General features: G+C 38.3%; 1 pseudogene; it reads left to right on the top strand.

Annotated features, from left to right (window-relative positions):
* Window positions 1–11,906: 11,906 nt before the first annotated feature.
* LOC128119336 (vomeronasal type-2 receptor 116-like) overlaps window positions 11,907–15,256 on the top strand; it is a 65,897-nt pseudogene continuing 62,547 nt past the window's right edge.

Raw genomic sequence — 15,256 nt, 5'->3', positions numbered from 1 at the left:
AGAGAAATGTGAATTAACAGACATAATGAGAGAGACAAACAAACAAATCTATGTACTGAGTACACATCAGAGAAATTGTATGAAATATTACCAAGTAGAAAAAAAGATGGGCATACTGGATGCCATGGTGCATGACTTTAATCCAGCACTTGGGAGGCAGAAGCAGGTGAATTTAATTGAGTTAAATGCCATCCTGATCTATGTTGTATGTCTCAGGACATCTAGATGTACATATTAAGAACCTGTCTCAAGTGCAGAAATCAATTAATCAAACAACTTTTCCATTATAGATGGTAACACTACATCACATAAGAAACGATTGAAGCAATGCTAATCAATGCTAAGCCATTTTGCTAGCTTGTATTTTTAAAAAATTGTTATTATTTATTCATTTTTTTACTTCACAGTTTTCTTTTTTCTCCTTTTCCCCTTTTTTTATTAAGAAAAATTTTTCATTCATTTTACACAACAAAGATCCCCCTCTTCCCTGCTCTCACCTCTCCAGCCTCCCCTCCCAACCCATTCCCCACATTTTGTAGAGGCAAGTCCAAGCCCTTCCCCCAGCCTTAAGACTGCATGGGGTGTCCCATCATAGGTGTCCCACAAAGCCTGCTCATGCACCAGGGATGGATTCTGATCCTACCGCCAGGGGGCCTCCCAAACAGATCAAGCTACACAACTGTCTCACCACGCAAAGGGCATAGTCCAGTCCCATGCAGGCTCCACAGCCATTAATGCAACTTTCATGAGTGCCCTCTAGTTTGGTTTGGTCATCCCTGCATGTTTCCCCATCATAATCCTGATACACTTGCTCCTAGAATCCCTCTGCTCTCTTAGACTGAGTTCCTGGAGCTCTGTCTAGTGATTGGCTGTGGATCTCTGCATCTGCTTCCATCAGTCATTGGAGAAAAGTTCTGTGATGACAGTTAGGGTATTCACTGGTCTGATCTCTGGGGCAAGCCAGTTCAGTTCAGTCACCCTCTCCACTATTGCTAGTAGCCCAGGCTGGGGTCATCCTTGGTGATTCTTGGTAACTTCCCTAACACTGGGGTTTTCTCTATCCCCATGATGTCTCTCTCTATCATGGTATCTCCTTCATTGTGTTCCCCCTCCCTCCCTGTTCCAGTTCAACTATCCATTCCCTTATGCTCTCATCCTATCCCTATCCCCTACCCTCCATTGCCTACCCCTCATACCCAGTTTATTCATCTAGATCTCATCTATTTCCCCTTCCCAGGGTATTCCATGCATCCCTCTTTGGGTCTTCCCTGTTAGCTTCTCTGGAGTTGTGGGTTGTTCCCTGATTACCCTTTGCTTTATATCTAGTATCCACTTATGAGTGGGTAAATACCATGTTTGTCCTTCTGAGTCTGAGTTACCTCATGCAGGATGATATTTTCTAGTTCCATCCATTTGCCTGCAAATTTCACGATGTCATTGTTTCTTATTGCTGAGTAATACACCATTGTGTATATGTACCACATTTTATTAATCCATTCTTCAGTTGAGGGGCATCTAGTTGCTTCCAGGTTCTGGCTATTACAAATAATGCTGCTATGAACATAGTTGGGCATGTGTCCTTGTGGTATGACTGAGCATTTCTTGGGTATATGCCCAAGAGTGGTATAGCTGGGTCTTGAGGTAGATTGATTCCCAGTTTTCTGAGAAACCACCATACTGATTTCCAAAGTGTCTGTACCAGTTTGCACACCCACCAACAGTGGAGGAGCATTCCCCTTGCTCCACATCCTTTCCAAAATAAGCTGTCTGTGATGCTTTTGATCTTAGCCATTCTGACAGGTGTAAGATGGTATCTCAGAGTCATTTTGATTTGCATCTCCCTGATAATTAAGGATGCCGAGCAGTTCCTTAAATGCCTTTTGGCCATTTGAAATTCTTCCTTTGAGAATTCTTTGTTTAGCTCTATAGCCCATTTTTTAATTGGATTTGTTGTTATTTGTCTAGTTTCTTGAGTTCTTTATATATTTTGGAGATCAGCCTTCTGTCAGATGTGGGGTTGGCGAAGATCTTTTCCCATTCTGTAGGCTGTCCTTTGTTCTTATTTACTGTGTCCTTTGCCTTACAGAAGCTTCTCAGTTTCAGGAAGTCCCATTTATTAATTGTTGTTCACAGTGTCTGTGCTACTGGTGTTATATTTAGGAAGTGGTCTCCTGTGCCAATGTATTCAAGACTACTTCCTACTTTCTCTTCTATCAGGTTCAGTGTAACTGGTTTTATATTGAAGTCTTTGATCCACTTGGACTTGAGTTTTGTGCATGGTTATAGATAAAGATTTATTTGCAATCTTCTACATGTGGACGTTCAGTTATGCCAGCACCATTTGTTTAAGATGCTTTCTTTTTTCCATTGTGCAGTTTTGGCTTCTTTGTCAAAAACTAGGTGTTCATAGGTGTGTGGGTAAATATCAGGGTCTTCAATTTGATTTCATTGGTCCACACGACAGTTTTTAATACCAGTACCAAGCTGTTTTTATTACTGTAGCTTTATAGTAGAGCTTGAGGTCAGGAATGGTGATGCCTCCATAGGTGGTTTTGTTTTACATGATTCTTTTAGCTCTCCTGTTTTCTTTTTTCCATATGAAGTTGAGTATTATTCTTTCCAGGTCTGTGAAGAATTGTGTTGGTATTTTTATGGGGACTGCATTAAATTTGTAGATTGCTTTTAGTAAGATTGCCATTTTTACTATGTTAATCCTGCCTATCCATGAGCATGGAAGATCTTTTCATTTTCTGACATCTTCAATTTCTTTCTTCAGAGACTTAAAGTTTTTGTCATACAGGTCTTTCACTTGCTTAGGTAGAGTTATCTCAAGGTATTTTATATTATTTGTGGCTATTGTAAAGGGTGATGTTTCTCTGATTTCTTTCTCTGCCCATTTATCATTTGTATATCAGAGAGCTACTGATTTTTTGAGTTAATCTTGTATCCTGCCACATTACTGAAAATATTTATCAGCTGTAGGAGTTCCCTGGTAGAATTTTTGGGGTCACTTATGTATACTATCATATCATCTACAAATAGTGAAAGTTTGATTTCTTCCTTTCCAATTTGTGATCTCCTTTTGCTGTCTTATTGCTCTGTCTAGAACTTCAAGTACTATATTGAACAAATATGGGGAGAGTGGACAGCCTTGTCTTGTTCCTGATTTTAGTGGAATTGCTTTGAGTTTCTCTCCATTTAATTTGATGTTGGCTGTTTGGCTTGCTGTAAATTGCCTAACTATATTTAGGTAAGTTTCCTGTATTCCTGATCTCTCCAAGACCTTTATCACAAAGGGGTGTTGGATTTTGTCAAGGCCCTTTCAGCATCTAATGAAATCATCATGTGATTTTTTTCTTTTAGTTTGCTTTTATGGTGTATGTATTACATTGACAGAGTTTCGTATGTTGAACCATCCTTGCATCTCTGGGATAAAGCCTCCTTGATCATGGTAGATAATGTTTTTGATGTGTTCTTAGATTCTGTTTGCCAATATTTTATTGAGTATTTTTGCATCAATGTTCATGAGGGAGCTAGGTTGGTAATTCTCTTTCTTTGTTGCATCTTTGTGTGGCTTGGGAATCAGAGTAACTATAGCCTCATAAAAGGAGTTTGGTAATGTTCCTGTTGTTTCTATTGTGTGGAAGAATTTGAAGAGTATTGGCATTAACTCTTCTTTAAAAATCTGGTAGAATTCTTTGCTGAAACCATCTGGTCCTGGGCTTTTCTGGTTGGGAGACTTTTAATGACTGTTTCTATTTCCTTAGGGGTTATTGGTCTCTTTGTATTGTTTATCTGGTCTTGATTTAACTTTGGTATGTGGTACCTATCCAGAGAATGATCTATTTCTTTTAGATTTTCCAATTTTGTGGAGTACAGCTTTTTGAAGTGTGACCTGATGATTCTCTGGATTTCCTCATTATCTGTTGTTATATCTCCCTTTTCATTTCTGATTTTGTTGATTTGGATGCTCTCTCTCTGCCTTTTGGTTAGTCTGGATAAGGGCTTGTCTATCTTCTTGATTTTCTCAAGGAAACAACTTTTTGTTTCATTGATTCTTTGCATTGTTCTCTTTGTTTCTATTTCATTGATTTCAGCCCTCAATTTGATTATTTCCTCGCATCGATTCCTCCTTAATAAGTTTGCTTCTTTTTGTTCTAGAGCTTTCAGGTATGCTCTGAGATTTCTCCAACTTCTTTATGTGGGCACTTAGTGCTGTGAATTTCCCTCTCAGCACTGCTTTCATAGTGTCCCATAAGTTTGAGTATGTAGTGCATTCATTTTCATTGAACTTTAGGTTGTCTTTAATTTCTTTCTTTATTTCTTCCTTGACCCAGTGGTGATTCTTTTGGGCATTATTCAGTTTCCATGAGATTGTAGGCTTTCTGTAATTTTTGTTGTTGTTGAAATCTAGCTTTAATCCATGGTGGTCTAATAAAATACAGGAGGTTATTACATTTTTTTTGTGTCTGTTGAGATTTGCATTGTGGCCAAGCATGTGCTTAATTTTGGAGAAGGTTCCATGGGGTGCTGAGAAAAAGGTATATTCTTTTTTGTTAGGGTGGAATGTTCTGTAGATATTGATTAAGTCCATTTGAGTCATAACCTCTGCTAGGTCCTTTATTTCTCTCTTAAGTTTCAGTCTGGCAGATATATCCAGTGGTGAGAGTGGGGTGTTGAAATCTCCCACTACTATTGTGTGGGGTTTGATGTGTGATTTAAACTTTAGTAATGTTTCTTTTACAAATGTGGGTGCCCTTGTATTTGCGGCTTAAATGTTCAAAATTGAGACTTTATCTTGGTGGATTTTCCCTGTTATAAGTGTACAATATCCTTCCCAATCTCTTTCGATTGATTTTAATTTGAAGTCTATTTTATTAGATACTAAGATAGCTACACTAGCTTGCTCCTTAAGTCCATTTGCTTGGAAAGTCTTTTCCCAGACTCTTACTCTGAGGTAGTGGCTGTCTTTAGAGTTGAGGTGTGTTTCTTGTATGAAGGAGAAGGATGGGTCCTGTTTTTGTATTCTGTCAGCCTGTGTCTTTTTATAGGTGAATTGAGACCATTGATATTAATGGATATTAATGACCAGTGATTGTTAATTCCTGTTATTTTTTGTTGGTAGTGTTGTATATTTCTCTTCTTTGGCATTTGTTGGTGTGGGATTATCAATTGCCTGTATTTTCCTGGTTGTATCTAATTTCCTTTGTTTGGATTTTTCCTGCTAGTGCTTTCTTTCAGGCTGGATTTGTGGATAGGTATTATTTAAATCTGGTATTATCATGGAATATTTTGTTTACTCTGTCCATGGTGATTGAGAGTTTTGCTGGGTATAATAGTCTGGGTTGGCATCCATGGTCTCTTAATGTCTGTATAACATCTGTCCAGGACCTTCTGGCTTTCAGACTCTCCATTGAGAAGTCAGGTGTTATTCTGATGGGTTTTCCTGTATATGTTACTTGGCTTTTTTCCTTTGCATCTCTTAATATTTTTTTCTTTATCTGTTGCTAGCATTTTCCTGGTCCTGCCTGTCCCAGGGTCAGGACAAATCTCTCTTACCCACCAGTCCCGCAGACTCAAACCCAACCAAGTGAAAACACAGAGACTTATATTACTTATAAACTGTATGGCCATGGCAGGCTTCTTGCTAACTGTTCTTACATCTTAAATCAACCCTTTTCTATTAATCTATAAGTTGCCATGTGGCTCATGGCTTACTGGTATCTTAACATCTTCTCATGGCAGTGGCTGGCAGCATCTCTCTGACTCAGCCTTCCTGCTCTCAGAATTCTCTTCTCTGCTTGTCCCACATATACTTCCTGCCTGGCTACTGGCCAATCAGCATTTTATTTGTTAACCAATTAGAGCAACACATTCACAGCATAGAGAATATCCCACAGCACCTCATCTTTTCTTTTTTTCAAAAAGGAAGGTTTTAACTTTAACATAGTAAAATTACATACAACACAACAATTATCAAGCAAGAATCACAGCTACAACATATAGTCTATTTATAATATCTAGTCTATTTGTATTTGGCAAAATTAAAAAAGATATCCTATCTATCCTATATTTGTGAGTCTGAGGTTTCATATCTAACTTATCTTTTATCATAACTAAGAAAAATAAAACTATCTAGTCTTCAACTACATCAAAGACCTCAGAAGGATATACTATTACCTGAGAAATGGAAAAGTATGCAAGCAATTTTTGGGAGTCTTGCAAGAGTAGACAGAGACATCTGGCAGGTTGGACAGTCATCCAAAGTTCCTCTGTAAAGTTGGGGCATCTGTCTTCAACCCACAGGCCTAGAGTCTCTCAGTCACTTTCCTCAGTGTCCTGTAGAATGTCTGGCAGTTTCCTCTGAGAAGCAGGAACCTGAAGGACCATTTCACCAAGCAAAGTTCAGTGGTCACCTTCCTATGGGTCCTGCATGTCCAGTCAATCAAGCAGTCCAGCTAAGAACAGTTTCTGGCCCAATTGTCTATTTTTGCCAAGGCGAAAATAAACTCCATACGGAATGTCTTCGATGCCCATCCTCCTCTCTGAAGTAAATTGGTCCTGCCAGGAGCAGACATGTCTCATTGTCCAGAAAGTCTAAATAAAATATTTTAAATGCCATATTCTGTAGGTCTTTGAAGTATTTGAAGATTACCTACCTAATTGAATTATATCTATGTATACCTAGAAAACTTAACATGACTATAAGTTTGACTATCATAGAAGACTAATTATTAATCTGTATTTCTTAATTATCCATTACAATCTAAATGAGTTACATAAACATAATACCTCAAACAAGAGTAGAAATATATACACAGTATAACAAAATTAAATTTAAACTTGTATCAATAAACTAAAATCCATAGCAATGTAAAACATTTTAAACAAGTTGCTCTTTAAAAGTAGATTCAACAATCTACCCTTTCATCCTATCATATCTATATGATATCCCCTTTTCTTCTTTAGAAAGAGATCGCATTTATAATCAACCTGATTTAAATAAAAATATTGGTTTTTCTCTGTCCCACACCAGAGGGCTCTTCTGGTATGGGACAAAAGAATCTCTTAACCTTTTCTTTTAGTAATATGCTTGGGTTTAGTGAAGGAGTGAGCCAGTTCCATCTCCAAAGCCAGCTTGGTATATTTGGGAATTTCAGCATAGCTTCTCTTACTACTTCCTGCTGGAGGAGGGCGCCATATCTTATGGGGACACAAAGAAAATTTTAGGATTATGGAGTAGACCGTGAGGGTATATCATCTGAGCCAGTTGCCTTGAAATCATTCTGGATGTTGGATCATCTGGGCCATGGTTTCATCAGAGACCTTTCAGGGGGTCTTGACTGGTCAAACCTGATGTATCTTAATCTGGAACAAATCCATAGCCTCTTGCTTTCTGTGGAAACAAAAGCAGAGCCTCCTTTCCAAAGCAACATATACTTAGATCCAAATTTTGAAATCAAGATATCTTTAAAATATACATATTGGCTTAACTCAACATCTTTTGTGATCAAATGTTTTTCTGCAGTTAAAAATCCCAAAGACAGCACAATCCAGATTCTCTGTGTAATATCCTTCTTTATGTGGCTTATTTTTTATACTACCTTTACTGTCTCTTTAAAGACTTTATTTTTTAAAACTATTTCTCTATGTAACTGTATATATTTCTTTTTGTCTCTCTTGCAAGCCTACATACACTTTTACACATATTGTAAACTATTTTATCTGAATCTGTCTTATTGTGCCTATTGCTTTAAACTGCAGCATTTGTAAGACTGAAACGGCCTCTGTGGCTGCTGGCTTTCCAACATGGTGGTGGTACAGTTTACTGCCAACTCTGGGTCTGGAGCCATGTGTACCATCAACTATCAGAAGCAGTTCTATCAAAGCAGCTTGTAGTCCAGAAACCTTTTTTCTTTTTTTGTACTAGCAAAGACTAAATCCACCACACAGCAGTATAATGTGCTGCTTGCAGACAGCTCATTCCCGCCATACTGCAGGTCTAGTATGCAAGCCACAAACCCACCATATAGTAGCTCAAGCAAGCAGGCTGTGAATAACTTGAGAGAGACAACTAGGAAGCTGTTTTAGCTCTGTTTTAGAATCTTCTTTCTCAGGTTTTAGGTGGAAACTCGAGCCATTGGGTGCCATTTGTTGCTAGCATTTTCCTGGTCCTGCCTGGCCCAGGGTCAGGACAAATCTCTCTCACCTGCCAGTCCCGCAGCTGCTCAAACCCAGCCAAGTGAAAACACAGAGACTTATGTTACTTATAAACTGTATGGCCATGGCAGGCTTCTTGCTAACTGTTCTTATATCTTAAATCAACCCATTTCTATTAATCTGTAAGTTGCCATGTAGCTCATGGCTTACTGGTGTCTTAACATCTTCTCATGGCAGTGGCTGGCAGCATCTCTCTGACTCAGCCTTCCTGCTCTCAGAATTCTCTTCTCTGCTTATCCCACTTATACTTTCTGCCTGGCTACAGGCTAATCAGCATTTTATTTGTTAACCAATCAGAGCAACACATTCACAGCATAGAGAACAGCCCACAGCATTTATCCTGTATGTTTAGTGGTTTGATTATTATGTGGCAAGGAGACTTTTTTTGGGGTCAGGTCTATTTGGTGTTCTGGAAGCTTCTTGTACCTTCATAGTCATTTCCTTCTTTCGGTTGGGAAAGTTTTCTTCCATGATTTTGTTGAATATATTTTCTGTGCCTTTGAGTTGATATTCTTCTCTGCTGTGGATATCTTTTTATATGCTGTGAATATGTGTTGGTTGATAAATAAAGTCATTTGGCCTATGGCAAGGCAGCTTAGAGGCAGGTGGGAAATCCAAACAGATAAACAGGAAGAGAAAGGAGAGGCAAGGCAGATGCTGTGAGCCACCACCAGGAAAAGCAAGATGTAATGGTATTGGTAAGCCACAAGCCATGTGGCAAAGTATAGATTTATAGAAATGCGTTAATTTAAGATATAAGAACTAGCTAGCATGAGGCTGCCCATAGACTATATAGTTTGTAAGTAATATAAGCCTCTGTATGTTTAATTGGGTTTGTGTGGCTGCAGGAACTGGTGGGACACAGAAAAACTTCCAGCTACACCTCTCTTTCTTCTATCCCTATTATTCTTAGGTTTGGTCTTTTCATGGTGTCCCAAGTTCCCTGGGCATTTTGTGTTATGACTTTTATGGCTTTAGTGTTTTCCTTGACTGATGAATCTATTTCCCCTATTATATCTTCAATGCCAGAAATTCTCCCTTCCATCTCTTGCATTCTGTTGGTTATGCTTGCATCTGTAGTTCCTGTTTGTTTACTCAGATCTTCCATTTCCAGCATTCCCTCAGTTTGTGTCTTCCTTATTGTCTCTATTTCAGTTTTCAAATCTTGGACTGTTTCATTCACCTGTTTAATTGCTTTTTCTTGGCTTTCTTTAAGGGATTTATTGATTTCTTCCAATGTTTGTTTGTCTTTTCTTCAATTTCTTTAAGGGAAATTTTCATTTCCTCTTTAAAGACCTCTATGATCTTCTTAAAGTCATTTTAAGGTCCATTTCTTCTGCTTCTTCTGCTTTGAGATGTTCAGGTATTGCTAATGTAGCACCACTAGGTTCTTATGCTGCCATATTGGTCTTTATGTTGTTGACAGTATTTTTGCACTGGTGTCTACACATCTCTTCCTTCACTCCATGCAAGTGGTGTCTTTGTCTGAGGGAGCCTCTTTTGGTCTGATTGATATTCTTGGTCTAATCCGGGCTCTTGGTCCAATCAATGCTGATGGATTCTGTGTCTCAGGGAACAGACCTTAGTCCAATGGGCACCAGTGAGCTCTGTCTCAGGGAGCAGCTATTCTCAATCTGTACAGGGTGGGACATGTTTTCTTCGTGAGGGGTTGGGGGAAGAGAATGTGCCCCTGGGGCCTAGGAGCTAGGGACTTCATCTGCCCGGACTGGAGATGGGGTCTTACCTGTTACTAGTCAGTGCAGGATGGGCTTATGACTCTGGTGATTGCTGGTGTCACAGGGGGCTGTTTTCTTGGTGAGGGGGCAAGGGAAGAGGCAGCTGGCTAATCCCTGGGACTCCAATGGATTGAGGGAGAGGCACAGAATGTGCCCCCAGGGGCCTAGGCGCTAGGAACCTGGTCTGTCCATCCCTGAGATGAGGTCTTACTGTTCCCAATCAGTGAAGGGTGGGCTTATTAACTTTAATTTTCTCATTGCTGCATTTTAATATGTTCAAAAATTTTCCAATCTTGAGAGAATCCACCTGGACAGGTCAGTGACTTCTGGAACCAGCTTGAATCCACCTGGACAGCACTTTGTCAGACAATTCCCAAAGCAGCAGACAACACCAGGATGGCTGTCTACTTCAGAAGCCCCCTTCCCTACCCTTGCCAAGAGTCAACCAATGCCTACCAAGTCAGCTGGAAGCAGTCTTTTAGGAGAAATGACATCCCTATTCCTGTTCACCCACTTTTTTATAATAAGCAAAAAGTCGGGAATGGTAGGATTCCAGCCACTCCTCCAGCTATATGACCGCACATGTACAGTTCAGTAGCTAAGTAAGGGGTCTTATGTCTTATGTCATCCATGTGCTGCATGATTACGTCATGCACACGGCATGGTCATGCAATCTGCTCATGTGTGGCGTAGCTCCATAAGTCCACATGCGCATGTGCAGGGAAATTCTTAAAAAGCTGAACACAGACTCCTCCCCTCTCTTCTGCTCTCTCCTCCTCCCCTTTTTCTCCCTTCTCCTCATGTGTCTCTTCCACAGGCCTGGCCATGCTTTCTTCTGGCCCCTCTATATGGGTTGTTTTTAACTTCTGTTTGTATTGTCAAATTCTAATTAGTTCAGTTTTGTTAAATCTTACTGTACTTTCTTTTATTTTTATCATTATTCCCCAGATATGTGTGTATTTTCTAATGTGAGAGAGGAGAAAGATAAAGTATGGGTTTAGGTGGATAGAGAGGTGTGGCAAATCTTGGAGTAGGTCAGGTACAGTAAATTGTAATCTAGATATATTGTATAAAAAATCTATTTTAATATAAGAAAAAAGAAAATAATACATACTTAACCACTGTGATGTGGCTGTAGAGAATGATCATGACAAATATTGATCCTTGGATTCATGAAGGAGAAATACACATTGCAACCACAATCAAAAAGCCAAATTTCAGGAAACAATCAGGAGAGTTGACTTACATATTGACCTGGGGTAACTGACTTGAAATTTCTAATCAATATGAACTTCCCAAACAAGACAAAACACATACATGTCTATTGATATTTTTAGATGAGTTTGGTACTCAGATTTGAATGTGTTTTAAAAAAAAAAGTTCCTTGACTCCACTGGACACTGATTGAGTGTAGCTGCTCCACTTTATACATGACTGAATGATCTGGATAGATGTGATACACTAATAACTTTGATTGAGCCCTAATGTGCAAGGGCCTACTTTCATTCTTTCATCTACTATCTAAAAGGCATCATCATTTAAAATCATCTTGAAATATTTTCATGCTATAGTTTCTTTGGACTGGTTTTAGAAAAACTGCCCTAATGAAGAGAGATATTTTCTTCAGCCTTATTCTATGTGGTCTTGAATATAACATGACACCTGGGAATGAGAATAACAATCCTCAATCATATTTTTCAACTTCTGATTCTGTTTTGAACAAGTTCCTCAGATGCAGAGCCCCAGGGTGGAAAGTATTCCACACTCCTCTAGAGGATTTTAGCAATCTAAGTAGAGACACAATTGACAGGGGGTGGCGTTCAATTGGGCATCCCAGTCAACATAAAATATGCTCACATATACATATAAACTTACCAGGTACCCAAACATCCCAAAATTGCAGCCACCAACTCAACCTCCACGAAGGCTTAGGTCTTTTAATACTTATTAATGATGTTTCTGATGGTTTTTATCTGCCTTATCTTGCTATTTCCTCAGCTTATGTATTCTTATGACCCTATTTCATGTGCTTTGATGAAGAAATCAAATCTATTCCAAGAGGGGGATGTCATGATTGCTGCACTGCTCCCTTTTTATTCTTGGCAAAGACAAATCAAAGCCACAGGTCATTATCAGAATGTCAGAATGTGAGTACCTTCTTATATTTACTCATTTTTTTGTACTAGGTATTAAGGATATGATGATGAATTCATCAACGCCTGTTGTAGCTTTTCTTCTGAATTCTTTCCCAATTCCATAGAACAGTTCTTAATGCATTTCTTTCACTACTGATTAGTTTTATAAATTAATGAAGGACAGATTTTTTGACATTCCTTCATTTCACCAATTGCTTTTCAAAGATTAATGTTTTCAACTTACTGTAGCATGCCCATCCTTCCCTAGTATGGGATGTAATTGCATAGGATCATGTGATATACACTAAAGCATAATATGAGCCAATTTTCTAAGATTTGTTATGAGAGTTTACAGCAAAATTTCTGTCCTCAGATGTCCAGTAGATGATTATGTCCCTTTAATCACATGTCCCATTTTCATCTGAGAAACCACTGCTACTTCTGTTCATATATAACAGCAGGCTTAATTCTATAGGGTCCACTTATACATTTCTGTGAAATTTATACTTTTACTTCATGCTATGCAATAGTTTAAGCATCTGGAGCAGCAATCTCAGAAGGAGAAAGAGAGCTGGCAATTGTGAGATATTTTTATTTCTGAAATTTATTTGTTTTGCTTGGACATATTCATTTCTGCAGGTAATAAAGACACTCAGTGCAGTTTTGCAACAGAAAGTCTGATTTGTAGATGCTTAAGAGTAAATTCACTAGAATCACAGCATTCTGTTTTTGCCTGTGCATGAATAGAGTATTATTGGAAGCAGCAATCACTGAAATCCCTGATTGGATGCTAGACTGACAGTTATAGCCCAATATTTGTTAGCATGGAACACGGTTATAAACTGGAGCATCTTTCCAGTTTTAGAAGACTTTTCTTCCTCTTATATTTAAGTGATAAGGTATTTGTATGCTTAACTTTATTCATTCTAACACTTCCCTAAGGTTCCATGTTAAGTTGATTTCAACATTTTCTGAGGTTGAATTTCATATTATTGTTTACTTGTAGCACTTTTATTTCTGGTATCTATTACTGAAATTTATTGTAACTACTAACAAATTAATAAGGTTATCAGAGATATCTGGGGTAATTCTTGTAAGACTGATTAGACAGATTTCAGAGACCTGTGGTTCATGATAGCTATAGTGAGGAATAATTTATTTCATCGAGGGCATATGTGGATATTTAAACACTTATAAAGGTGTTTTTTCATGGAGAAAGAGAAAATATACTCTGGTATGGAATGGATGGTTAGAATCTGAATTCCATGATGATTCCGGTGTCAGTAGTAGTAAATTTTTTAAAAGAATAGACAGGAGTTATTCTGTCTTAACTAAAATTAGAACATTCTTCTAAAAGCCAGTTTGTTACAACTTAGTACTTTGTGAAAGATAGCTGAGTGAAATAACTAGAAATAGAATGCTATATGGAGTATTTTTTTCAATCTAACACAATTGGTCAGAACAGGAAATTTCCAAAACATCCACTGAGATACAAAATTGTAGCTCTAGTACAGTCCTGGGAGGCATTAAATATTCTCAGGAATAAACTCTTTTCAAGATCTCTAGGCACAATTGTTGCTAGAGGGAAGTTCATTTACCTTGGTAGCAGAGAATGTACTTGGGTGTTTTCATTTTGCTTTTCAGTCTCACTACCCCATACACCAATGTGCCCCAGCTGTTTGCTTTCTCCACAAATGCGTAGTTGAATCTAAGATAGAAAAGAATCCACTTCCAATTTTCCAATAATTTATTAAGTATAAATCATTATTGAATGTTTTATTCAGTAGAATAGTACATTTTCAAAGCATAATTTGCAACCTTAATGTTAGATGTGGCAAGAAAGTGCATGGAAACCTTTGGACAATGAAATTATTCCATGTATTGTTAATTGCTAACAATATTCACATTGTATGCATATGGAAATCCATTTAAAAATTGTCTTATCCTCTTCTGTAGTGGGTATTTGCTCCACCAATGACCTTGGGCTATCTGGCCCGATAGAGGTGGTGTGTCTTGTCTGCCTATGTGACCTCATAGAAGGGAAGAGACAGGGGGATCACGCTCTCTCTTGGGTGGTAAAGAATGGGTCAGGCAGCATGAAGCAGCTTGTGATCGGTTCCCAGTTTTCCAAGGACTCTGCAACAGGATTTACCATATCCTGTATTCATGAGTGTATTAACCCATTTCATATCCTAATAATTTCCTGAAACCCCTTAAACAAACTCTTGTGGATTTCTCTTACACTCTTCCATTTATCTTGCATTATTTTAAAAATAAACATTTCCTTTTCAACAATTTATATTCTATACTTTCTAGTTTACACAAAAGTGTATTCTATAGAAAGAAAAAAACTGTTTACTCCTAATACAATGTCCAATTTGTGTTTGTTAGACTTTGTAGCTTCTTAAAATCAGTATGAGCCTATCATATAGTTTGACTTCTGCATATGCTGTTGATATATATAATTTACTGTAGAGAACCTGGAGAAGTGGAAAGAAGGACATCAATGTTTACATGTTTACTTTTAAATTATATTTATTCATTGGGGGAGAGGCATTGTTGCAATTTATGTTCTCACAAACAGGATATAGCGTTTTCTGATCCTCAACATTCTTCCAATTTTTTCTCAGTTTTATACTTGCTTTAAAAGCTGGCTTATGATGATAAGTGATTTTTATTTGCACATTCCTGACAGGTAATGAATTTCAGAAATTGCTGGCATTAATTTAGTAGTCAATTGAATTTATCTTTTATTGAAAGTAGATTTTTTTCATACAACATATTCTGATAATGGTTTCTTTTTTAGAAAATAAATTGTTTATATCTTCAAGCCCTACTTCATTTAGGACTTTATCATGAAATTGTTAGTGAAAGACCCCCGAAGGTAGTCTTCCCTCTAGAGAGACCATCGCCCAGAGATCACACCGGGACCACAAGTCAGATGCAAACAGCAAGAGGCTTTATTCAGGAACACGGGTACCCGGGGCGACACAGTCACTCCAGAGGCTCAAGAGACTGGCGCGCCAACGGGCTGGAGTGGAGGGTTTTTATAGGGTCGGGCAGCAGAAGGGCGGGTACAGAAGCAAGAAGCATGGTTTACAGGGTTCTGATTGGACGATTCATATGAGGCCAGGTTCAAACTCAGGACAGTTCGTGGTTTTTCCC

Source organism: Peromyscus californicus, unplaced genomic scaffold, assembly GCF_007827085.1.
Source record: "Peromyscus californicus insignis strain IS unplaced genomic scaffold, ASM782708v3 Scaffold_23__1_contigs__length_62951481, whole genome shotgun sequence".
In the NCBI taxonomy this organism is placed as follows: Eukaryota; Metazoa; Chordata; class Mammalia; order Rodentia; family Cricetidae; genus Peromyscus; species Peromyscus californicus.
Note: the sequence above shows the minus strand (reverse complement) of the source record. Positions and strands in the feature narration are given on the sequence as shown.